General features: G+C 47.5%; 1 protein-coding gene across 4 annotated transcripts in view; it reads right to left on the bottom strand.

Moving 5' to 3' along the window:
• The window catches only part of CEP350 (centrosomal protein 350), a 136,732-nt gene that overhangs the window by 118,612 nt on the left and 5,817 nt on the right, over positions 1–12,303 (bottom strand). The window contains exon 1 of one of the 4 annotated variants that reach the window (XM_040984340.1): positions 1,966–1,989. The exons of the other annotated variants lie outside the window; for them this stretch is intronic. The gene's annotated coding sequence lies outside the window, so the exon portion shown is untranslated. Of the gene's footprint in view, positions 1–1,965; positions 1,990–12,303 lie in introns of those variants that run through there. 4 annotated transcript variants of the gene reach the window in all.

The raw sequence follows: 12,303 nt of genomic DNA, 5'->3' as shown, positions 1-12,303 counted from the left end.
TTTTTATACAAACTAATGGGTGTTGCAGTCAAATCCAATTCTTTCCACCACACACTCGGGCCCCACACAAGCCAGTGGGAGTTGTAGCCTAGTCAGAGTGACCCACAATAAAACCCACCAGGCCCGCCCCTGCCCTGATTCCCATGCTTGCCAGTATGTACAGCTGACTAGTTCAGTCTGTCCCACATCCCATGTAGCTCTCATACATGTCAATGGGCATTAAAGCCTAATTTAATCCAACCAGTCCCTCTATCCAGTCTACACATGTGCCAGCAGGTGCCATTCTCTGTCTAGCCATGCCTGTCCCAGTCCTGGCTCTCATGCTGACCAGTGGGAGTGGCAACCCAAGAGGAAGTGGCCACAGTTTCCCTAATGGGTCCACTCCCCCTCCCTAATCATGCACTCTCCAGGAGGTATTGCAGTTTAGCTTGACAGAATTGACCTCGGTGACAGCATCTGATAGCTGATGCTGTGGCAAAACCCAACCAACCCTCACCTCACCCACTCTGGCTTATGCCATGTGTCAGTAGGTACAGTCCGCCCAGCCTGGCTTACCTCCAACCTAGCTCACATGCAGGTCAACAGGTGCTGTATCCATGCCTGACCTGGTCTGTCCCCAATCCAAGCTCTCACACTCACCAGTGGGAGTGGGAGTTCAGCAAGGAAGCTCCCTGCAGCCCCCTTATGAGGTTCACCCACTCTCCCCGGGGTCTCATGTGTGCTGGTTGGGCAATTTTGCCCAGTCTGGTAAGGCCGTTCTCACTTTAGCACCTGCGAGTGAGTGCTTTAACTTGGCCCTGCCCGGCCCGCCCGAGTTCCAGCTCATGCTGGTGGGGACTATGGCCTAGCCAGCCCAGCTGTCCCCCAGTCCCAGCACTAATGTGAACTGGCTCATATTGCGGCCTGACCTGGCATGACCCACACACTATTCTGGCTCTCTCTCAGATTTGCCAGCGGGTGATATGAACTGGCCTAGCCTGGCTTGCCCCAGACCTGAGCCAAAAGTAAGCCCACGGGTACCGTAAGCTGGCCTGGTCTGAGCTGCTCCCTATCGTAGTTTCTATGCTCAGCTGCAGAAACTGTGTCCCAACAGAGGAGTTCCCCAAACTCCTTCATCAAAACCTCTCCCAATGCCAAATAGAGCAGATAAAGCAACAGAGGACAGCCCAAAGCCTTGGGACGCCACACCCGCAGGGGAGACCTGGAAGAAACTTCTGGCTCTTGGCTTTCGATCGGCTCAGCTCTGGGTGTTATGGCCAATGGTGGGTCCACGGGCCAGCCCTACTTAGTCCATCTCCTGTCTTAGCAGGAATAGTGTTTTTTCCTGACTGGCCGTCAACCATTCTGCTTTTAATGTTGAGTGCTACAGCCCAGTCAAGCCTGGCACACATCCAGACACACCTCACACATGGCTCAGCAGGGACAGACACCTAGTCCAGCCTGTCCTAGACCCAACCTGGTTCTCCCAAGCACCAGTGGATGCTGTAGTCTGGCCCAGTTTGTCACACCCCAGACCCAGTCCACATTTGTGCCAAGGGACACTGCAGCAATGTCCACAGCAGACTGCAATCCCTACTCCGGCTCTCATGCTCACCAGTGGGCACCACAATCCAGCCTAGCTCCCCAAACCAGGCCTGATCCCAGCCACTGATCTTGTATGTACCAGCGGTTGCTCTGGACCAGTCTGGCATAGGGCTCCCCACCTCCATCTTGGCCTTTGCCTTATGATGCTGCAGCCTGGCCTGGCCTGTCCCAGCCAAGCCACGCAATCCTAACTCTCACTGCAGGTGCTATAACCTGGCCCTGCTCAGTCTGCTCTCATCCCTGGCTCATGTGACAGCCTAACCCAACATGACCTGCACTCCATCCTGGCTTCTGCACTTGCCAGAGGTTATAGTTTGCTCGGCCTCACCCGGTCCACCCTCTTCCAAACCAACTCAAACACTTGTCGAAAGATGGAGCTACCTGCATGGGTTGGGGGCAGACCAGGCTGAATCAGTTCACATCATCCACTGGTGAATCCAAGCACCAGAATACAGTGTGGGTCGAGCCAGGTTCTGTCGCGATAAAAAAACAGAGCACATTACAGAATGCCAAGGTGAGGTTACGTGTAACGTATGCGACCGCAGCGCCCAACAGCACACGTGAGAACCAGGAAGGGAGGAGCAGGAGTTGGCAGGGGGTGCTCCCCTGCTGGACAGCTACTCCCACTGGAGAGCATGAGCTGGGATGGGGGCAGATCAGACTAAGCAGGGCTACAACACCTGTGGGCCTCATGTGGCCTAAATCAGGGAAAAGCCAGGATGGGCTGATTGTTCCTATTGGTGCAAAAAATTAGAGTGGGTGAGCGTTGTTTGGGCTTAGCCGCAGCATCAGCTGGCAGAAGCTGGCACTGGGGGCTAATTTTGTCAGGTTGAACCACAGAACCATCTGGAAAGTGCATAATCCAGGAGTGGGAGTGGCCTAGAAGGGAAATATTGGGCTCCTCCCTCCTGGGTTACCAACCCCACTGGAGGCCATGAAAACCAGGACAGGGACTGGGGTGGCTAGACAGAGAGGCACCCAACAACATCTGTATGGGCTGGATAGTACAGCTGGTTAGATGGAACTAGTCTTCAATGCCCACTGACATGTACGAGAGCTGAATGGGATGTGGGACAGACTGGACTAGTCTGCTGCACATACTGGCAAACCAGGGCAGGGGGCAGGCCTGGTAGGGGTTATTGTAGGTCGCTCCAAGTAGGCTGCAGCTCCCACTGGTTTCTGTGAGGGCCGAGTGTGTGCTGGGCAGAACCAGGCTGGACTGTGGCACCCATTGGTTCCAGTGGAAGACAGGGATGGAAACAAAACCAACGCAGCAATCGCAACAACCAGCTGATCGGGGTGATGGACTGTGTTGGGCCCTGTGCTTGCTAGTACATACAAGAACCTGGGCTGGGAACACCTCAGATGAAGTTTCTTTGGAGATCCCCCTAATCAAGCTTCCGGACTCGGAACCCTAACCATGAAAAGACAGAGGACAGAACAAGTCAATCAACCACCTCAGCTATATGTTGGCAGTGAAAAACTGGGCAAATGGAGACTCTCGGATGGAGAGTCTCGGATGGTTGACATATCAACCAGTGGATTCTTCAACGACCTCACCGTGCTTGGAATGGCGAGACTGGCGACAATTCAGAAATGTTGGAACTATCAAAAATCACTTGAGCAAGACCCTCAGAGAATGCGCCACATCGGGGACCTGGGACGGGTGGGAGACTGGGTGGGACTTCTTCCTTAAAATCCCACTTTACCTCAGATACATGAAGGAAGCAATATGGAAATAATAGTCTTACCCACTTTCCTGTAGCCCTGGAACCTTTTTACCCTAATTAACTATGTAAAGATTGTCACAAATAAAATAAAAAAGGAAAAAAAGATGGAGCTACCCTGCCCAGCCTGCCCAACATCCAGGCCTGGACCACAGGTTCCTCTGCGGCAGCTATGTCCCAGTAGGGGATAGAAACATTCTTTATATTGAAAATACTTTTTGGGCCCGGCGCGATGGCGCAGTGGTTAAGGTCCTCGCCTTGTACGCCCAGGATCCCATATGGGCGCCGGTTCTAATCCCAGCCCAGGAAACCAGTTGAGGACAGCCCAAAGCTTTGGGACCCTGCACCTGCGTGAGAGACCCAGAAGAGGCTCCTGGCTTCGGATTGGCATAGCATCAGCCGTTGTGCTCACTTGGGGAGTAAATCATTGGACGGAAGATCTTCCTCTCTGTCTCTCCTCTCTGTATATCCGCCTTTCCAATAAAAATAATAAAATAAATCTTTTTAAAAAAAGAGAGAGAGAGAGAAAGAGAGAGACTGAATCTGCAGATCCGAGAAGAATTCTAACAACCCCATGCATCTAAAGGTCTACAGGGATTCCAAAATAAAGGTCTACAGGGATTCCAAAATATAGCCAGATTTGAGAACTATAGCTCTAAAGAATTTCTACCCTTTGAAGTCTAAGCTTCCAAAAATACTGATTCCATAAAGAGCAGCATCAGGTGGAACTCATCCTGCCCAAACCCAGGAGAATATTTGTCTTCCGAAGCTCCAGAACACTTGACGGCAAATCCCTTTGAAGTCAGAAGCCCCCCTTCCTTACAGTGTTAGCTTCCAAACCAACAGTATAGTATTTGTATTACTTTTCTATACTTTGTCTCCTTATGATATACTGCAGCCTTCTTAAAATTTAATATCTTTATACTTCATTTAAGTAACGAAGGGCATTATTCCAGTATCTGTTCTACAATGACATGAACTGGCATCTTGTAAACAAAGTGTTGAATGTGCAAGTCAAGACATATATGAACAAACGTGCCTTGGTTGGAGACAAATTAAACACTATAAAGAGTAAAACTATTTCACAAGGTTTTATTTTGCATCATGTACAATATAAACAAAAGCTCAAATTAATGATCAACTTCTAAAGGCTAGTTAAGGGTGCCAATAGTAAATGAAAACACAATTTCACTAAAATTTTTAAATGACTTAAAAAGAATCCAGCTAAATAAATAAATAAATAAATAACAGAAGCACCCAACAAATCAAGTAAGAGTGCAATGTTAAAAGTCTAACTGCTGGGGCTTGGTGCCATAGCCTAGTAGCTAAATCCTCGCATTGCATGCACCAGGATTCCATATGGGAGCCAGTATGTGTCCCAGTTGTTCCACTTCCCAACCAGCTCCCTGCTTGTGGCCTGGGAAAGCAGTCAAGGACGGACCCTGCACCAACACAGGGGACCTGGAGGAATTTCTTGGCTCCTGATTTGAATCAGCTCAGCTCCACTCATTGTGGCCACTTGGGGAGTGAATTAGCAGACAGAAGGTCTTTCTGTATCTCCTTCTTTCTATTGATTTGCCTCTCCAACAAAAATAAGTAAATCTTTAAGAAAAAAATTAGTCTAACTGCTGGAGAGCAAATAGGGCCTAATGGCAGTAAAGAATCCACATTACAAACATCACCAAAATACATTCTAACAGAGCCACACAAAAGAAGTAACAGTATGCAAGAAACTAAAAATTGCACCTACCACTTTCCTTTCGGTCATATCATTCAGGCTTAGGACTCAAATAAAATAGGGAAAAAACAAAATAAACCACAGGAATGTTCCCAGATCTCCTAACCCAGTTTCCCTTAAGAAACTTCACTATCCAAACAGGGCAAACGGAGACTAGGGTGGACTGTGTCAACCAGTGGATTCTTCAACGACCGCACCGTGCTTGGAATGGCGAGACTGGCAGCAATTCAGAACTGTCAAACTACCAAAACCACTTTAGAAAGATCCTCAGAGCATGCCCCACATCGGGGACCTGGAGTGGGTGGGAGACTGGTCGGGGCTTCTCCCTTGACCTCCCCCTTTACCTCAGACACACACACACACACACACACACACACACACAAAAATGTGTGGAAATGATAGTCTTACCCACTTTCCTGTAGCCCTTGAAGGCTTATGCCCTAATTAACTATGCAAAGATTATAGGAAAAAAAACATAAAATTGGAAAAAAAAAAAGAAACTTCATTATCAACTGTATTCTTCCCATTTGTGCTTCAGTCTCCTCCTCCAAGAAGTCTTCCTAACAGCACTTACGCTTAATTAAGCTTTCGCACAATGGCGCAAGTGGTTAAGTCCTCACCTTGCATGCCCGGGATCCCATATGGGCGCCGGTTCTATCCCGGCAGCTCCGCTTCCCTTCCAGCTCCCTGCCTGTGGCCCGGGAAAGCATTCTAGGACAGCCAAGGCCTTGGGACCCTGCACCCGTGCGGGAGACCCGGAAGAGGCTCCTGGCTTTGGATTGGCATAGCATCGGCCGTTGCGCTCACTTGGGGAGTGAATCATTGGACGGAAGATCTTCCTCTCTGTCTCTCCTCTCTGTATATCCGCCTTTCCAATAAAATAAATAAATAAATAAATAATGATAAAAAATTTTAAAAATAGATCCATTCAATCAAAGATTTTGTGCATGGCATAACAGTAAAAGAAAACATTAAAGTAGTTCCACGAGTTCATGGAAAATGGAATTCAAGGTTATTTGGGTGCCAAACCCTTCCCCCTAAAGAGGACTGCTGTTGTAGTATAGTGGGTAAAGCCACTGCCTGAGATGCTGTCAACTCATACAGGCAATGGTTTGCATCCTGGCTACTCCATTTCTGATATATCTCCCCGCTAAAGGCCTAGAAAGAAAGCAAAGATGGTCCAGCTGATTGGGTTCCTATATCCATGTAGGAAAATAGGAAGCCCCTTGGCTCTTGGCTCTGCCCAGCACAAGTCTGGCTGTTGCAGCCGTCTAGGGAGAGAACCTCCCCCCCTCTGTAATGCTGACTTTTAAACAAATATATACATTGTCTTAATAATGTAATTTTTAGAATCAGTGCTGTGGTGTACTAAGTTAAGCCTCCAACATCCCATATTAGGTGCCAGTTCAAGTCCCAGCTGCTCCATTTCCAATCCAGCTCCCTGTCAATGTACCTGGGAAAGTAGCAGATGGTCCAAGTCCTTGGGCCCCTGCACCCATCTGGGAGACCTAGAAGAAACTCCAGGCTCCTGGATTTGGACTGGGCCAGCTGCAACTACTACAGCCCTTTGGGAAGTGAGCCAGCAGATGGACAATATCTCTGGTCTTTCCTCTCCCTGTAAATCTACATTTCAAATAGAAATAAAGAAACCTTTTTTTTTTTTAATGTGAAAGTCACACCGCTTTCCCTAATTACATGTTACATAAACTTTTTGACAATATCACTTACACATGGACTCCAAAAGCATTCTGCATCAAAATACTTAATAAATTCGTTTTGCATAAACTTTTGGGAATATCCTCATATTATTGAAAATATATTATTTAACACAGTATTATTTCAAAATATACAGTAAAAGAAACCTTAGCTAACAAGACATTTTTCTGATATCAGCCAGTAAAACGGAACTGAAGGATTTCCAAATCAAGTATACCACAATAAATTCAACCAAGCTTGAACTGAACAAATCACAAGGAATGCCCGCCACAACCCTGCACTATTACACAACTGTTCCAACAGGACCCCACATGCTGGGTATGCATGTCGTCAACAGTGTCCCGCAGCAGAAGCTGTGAGTCAGCAGATCCCACTGGGACACCTGCATCCCACACCTGAACGCTGGCTTGGAGTCAAGGCTCCGCTTCTGGGAAAGCTTCCTGCTAACACGCACCCTAGATGATGGCTCCAGTACCTGGCTCCCTAACACACATGTGGTACAACAGGCTAAATTTGTGGTTCCTGGTTCCAGCTGGTCCCAGACTGCACTGCTGCAGGAGGCTGGGGAACACACAGATCTAACGATCTCTCTATTGCTGCCTTCCAATAAAATGATTTAGTTTTATTTAAAAATAAATTAAGGGATAGTGGGATTACTACATTGGCTAATTCTCCACCTGCAAGCACCAGGATGCGCCCATGTGCATCCCAGCTGCTCCACTTCCCATCCATCTCCTGCTTGCAGCCTGGAAAAGAAGTGGAAGATGGTCCAAAGTCTTGGGACCCTGCATTCGTGTGGGAGGTCTGGAAGAAGCTCCTGGCTTCCGGTTGGCTCAGCTCTGGCCACTGCAGCCACTGGGAAGTGAACCAGCAGATGCAAGATGTTACTCTGTTTTGCCTTGTCTCTGCAAATCTGCCTTGCTAATAAAAATAAATAAATCTTTAAAAAGAAAAATACAGTTAATCTCAAAATGTTGGAAATCAAGGAGAAATGGAATATATTATGCACAGTCCATGAATCAGAGCAAGTGGTACAATCAAGTTCAACTTGGGCAGACCAATAAGTTGGTTGATGAGCAGTATCTACAATACTAATAACCCATATATCCCTTTCCCAACAATTTTATCTTCAAGGAAATTGTTGAATAGAGGAAATGGATATGTAAGAAAAACTTAAATCGGTCCCTAGGAACAGTATTTTCCCCTGGTTTCTATACACTGATTTTCATACTTTCCAAAATCTCCCTCTTGGTCTCCTTTAATAGTTAACTCCTTCTTTAACCAGCTTTCAAATCTGAAAGTTCAGAAGGTTTTGATGAGGGTTTTTCCCTCCTTCCTAACACTGAATTCTCTCTCTGGGTGACCTCATCCCTCCGCAAGGCTTTGTGTAACAACGACAACCAAGACTCCAGTTCAGTCCTTCCCTCTGGTAGCATAACCTGTACATCAAGCCCAACAGCACCAAAAGCCAATTCATGATTACTCGAAAAAAAAAAAAAAAAGAGAGAGAGACTCCTTAGCTCAGTCAACCAGTTGCATAAAATAGAAACATCTACAAGAAGAGAGGAGGACGTGATCTTTAAGGTCGTCATCCACCCTGAATGCATGCCTACCATCTACACTACCAGCTCTCAATCTTGGGGGCCTTTTCAGAACTTTCAGGGAGTTTCTTTGAAGTCAAAACTAATTCCACAATAAAATCGTACCTGTCTTCTTACTCTTTCTTATAAGTACATATGGAGCTTGCCCAAAGCCATATGACATGATACCACAACAGACAGAATGCAATAGTAAACACACAGTCTAGATGTATTCTACTAAGCCAGACCAAAAAAAAAGTGGAAAATGTCAAGCAATGATACTCCTTGAACTAAGTGGTTTTTGTTTTAGAAGATATTTATTTTATTTTAAAATATTATTATTATCAAATGCATAATATTAATATCAAATGCAACATCAAATATTATTATTAATATCAAATGTTACACAAACATTAAAATGTTTGAATACAATATATATCAACAGATATGTCTCACATGAACAAAAGCTTCAGTCCTCAATAACTCAAGCATGAAAAGTGGTATCGACACCAAAAGGTGTTAATATATTATTTTTTAAGATTAGTTTATTTAAAAGCAGAGTTAGGACGGATGGAGGGAGAGGTCTTCCAGCCACTGGTTCGCTCCTTAAAGCCCATAATGGTCAAGCCGCAGTCGGTCTCCCCACACTGTGTGCAGGGGTCCAAACGCTTGGACTAGCTTCTGCTGCTTTCCCAGGAGCATTAGCAGGGAGCTGGGGCAGAAGTTGAGCAGCCACAGGCTACAAACCACACCCACAGGGCTACTCCACCTCTGATCCAACTTGCCGAGGGCTCCCATGAACCCATACAGGACCCAACTACTTGAGCTACCCCACTGTCTCACAGGGTCTGCACCAGCAGGAAACTGGAGCAGGAAGCCACTTCTGGAATGCAATCCAGGCAGTACCACACGGCACACAAGCAACTTGGCAGCCTAACCACTATGCCAAATACTTCCCTCCCCATCCCATGCCAAAGCTTCACTTCTGGCTTCTTTTTTTTTCCTTTAGATGATTTATTTATGGGCACAAGACACTGGCTCAGTGGCTAAATCCTTACCTTACAAGTGCCGGCCCCTAGACAGGTACCAGTTCATGTCCTGGCTGCTCCACTTCCCAACCAGCTCCCTACATGTGGCCTGAGAAAGCAGTGAAAAATGACCCAAAGCCTTGCGACCCTGTACCTACACATGAGACCCAGAAGAAATCCCTGGCTGCTGGCTTTGGATCAGCTCGGCTCTGGCCACTGCAGCCATTTTGGGAGTGAACCAGCGGATGCAAAATTATTTCTGTCTCTCCTTCTCTCTGTAAATCTGATCTACCATTCCAATATAAATAAGTACACAAATAATAAACCAAAAAATGCTAAAATATGATAAAATACTAACATTTTAAAAAGATTTACTTATTTATTTGAAAAGTCACAGTTACAGACATAAGGGAAGAGACAGACCTTGCAACCACTGGCTCACTCTAGCTAGCGGTAACAGCCAGGCTGGGACCGGACTGAAGCCAAGAACCAGGAACCCCATCTGGGCCGCCCAAGAGGTGGCAAGGGCCCAAACACACGGCTATCATCCGCTTTCTCTGGGCCATTAGCCAGAACCAGTTCCCTACTGGTTCAAAAGTGGAACAGCTGGGCCCCTTAAGCAATGCCGGCACCCAGGCAGTGTGGCTCTACTTTATCTCACCACACAGGTCCCTAAGCCCAGCTTTTGCAAGACAAATGTCACAAATACAGCACACTGTCATATTTACTATCTCATTGCCGCAGATATCACATAGCTGTCAAGTATCGCCATATTTCCCTGGAAACTCTTTTTTAAAATCCCAGGGTTGGGCCCAGCGCAATAGCATAGCGGCTAAAGTCCTCACCTTGTACATGCCAGGATCCCATATGGGCGCCGGTTCTAATCCCCACGGCCTCACTTCCTATCTGGCCGGGGAAAGCAGTTAAGAATGGCCAAAAACCTTGGGACCCTGCACCTGTGTGGGAGACCCAGAGGAGGATCTGGGCTCCTGGCTTTGGATTGCCTCAGCTCTGGTTTTTGAGGCCACTTGGGGAGTGAACCATTGAATGGAAGATCTTCCTCTCTGTCTCTCCTCCTCTCTGTATTTCTACCTTTCCAACACAAATAAATCTTTTAAAAAGAAAAAAAAGAAAGAAAGAAAATCCCAGGATCAAGGTGAATTCCCTATGGCACTCCATTGTACCTCAGTGCAGTCAGAGAGCCATGGATTTAAGAAATGCTTGGCAGGCCAGTGCAGTAACATAGTAGGTTAAGCCTCTGCCTTCAGTGCCAGCATCCCATATGGGCGCAGGTTTGAGTCCTGGCTGCTCACTTCCAACCCCTCAACTAATGTGCCTGGGAAAACAGGAGAATGGCCCAAAGCATTGGGTCCCTACACCGGGAACACCTGGGAGAAGCACCAGGCTCCAGCTGTTGCCATCATCCGGGGTGTTAACCAGGACACAGATCTCTGTCTCTCTTCCCCAAACGTCCTGTCCTCCAGCTGTCGGCCACTGCCTAGGTTGACTGTATTTAGGCAAGTGTTACACTGGTGAGAGAAAGGCAGGTACCAGCTGGTGGGCATTCTGGGCCTGGTTAATGCCAAATTTGTGCTAACCGTACCAGGGACCAGCACAGCTGCCTTGATTGACTGATTTTAGCGATATGTGGGGTTAGAGACTGGCACGCCGGCAGACAGGGTCTGGAGACCCGTGTCAGAGTACCCATGGGCCCCAGGCTGGTCCAAATACCACCGGAGGACTTGGTTGCGGATCTGCGTGCTCGCGACCACAGATGGCTATGGACTGTTCAGGAAAGGGTTCTGGGCTGTGTGTGAGGGAGGACTGCTGTGAAAGTGACTTCTGGGAGACGGCTACCAACCAGGCTGCAGTACTCACAGGTAAAGGAGGGGACTGAGACTGGGAACAAGAGGGAAGCCAGAGACCTTTCAGGGCCAAACCAATACACCTGCCTACGTGGGAGACCTGAAAGAAAAATTCCTGTCAGGGGATAACATGGTGGCATAGCAAGCTAGTCCTCTGCCTGTGGTGCCAGCACTCCATATGGGCATCAGTTCCAGTCCTGGGTGTTCCGTTTTCAATTCAGTTCCCTCTTTATGGCCTGGGGAAGTAGTGGAGAATGCCAGAGCCTTGGGCCCCTGTACCTACATAGGAGACTGGGAAGAAGCTCCTGGTTCCCACTGCCATTGTAACCATTTCAGGAGTGAAACAGCAAATGGAAAATCTCTCTCTCACTCTAACTCTTCCAAGTAAAATACACAAAGCTTTAAATAATCTGCCTGTCAAATAAAAATAAATAAATCTTGGTCCTGGCGCTGTGGCCTAGTGGCTAAAGTCCTCACCTTGAACATGTCAGGCACCCATATGGGCACAGGTTCTAATCCCTGCTTGTGGCCTGGGAAAGCAGTCTAGGACAGCCCAGGGCCCTGGGACCCTGCAACTGTGTGGGAGACCCAGAGGAGGATCTGGGCTTCTGGCTTCAGATCGGCACAGCATCGGCCATTGTGGTCACTTGGGGAGTGAATCATTGGATGGAAGATCTTCCTCTCTGTCTCTCCTCCTCTCTGTATATATCTAACTTTACAATAAAATAAACAAATCTTTCCCAAAAAAATCTAAAATTTAAAAAGTAAATTAATTAAAATATCTTACAAAGCAAGGAAGGAGAAAGGGAGGCGGGAGGAAGAGTGGCCTGGGCAGGCACGTGGGGCAGCGGCGAGGCTTCAGCTCCGAACGGCTGAACTGGAGCGTCGCCTCCACCCTCACCTCAGCTTCCTGCTAACGCGCACTTGCAGAGTAGCAGGTGATGCGGATTCCAGAATGGGGGTCTCTGTCACCCACACGGGAGACACAGAGGTCTTGGCTCTTGGCGTTTCTGTTTTTGTGTCAAGGCAGCTCTACAGGGGAAAGGAGAGAGACTCAGAAAGTCA

The sequence above is a fragment of the Ochotona curzoniae genome, unplaced genomic scaffold (assembly GCF_017591425.1).
Source record: "Ochotona curzoniae isolate NIBS_2020 unplaced genomic scaffold, NIBS_Ocur_1.0 contig_4105, whole genome shotgun sequence".
NCBI classification, from domain to species: domain Eukaryota; kingdom Metazoa; phylum Chordata; class Mammalia; order Lagomorpha; family Ochotonidae; genus Ochotona; species Ochotona curzoniae.
This window is presented reverse-complemented; position numbering and strand designations above follow the sequence as displayed.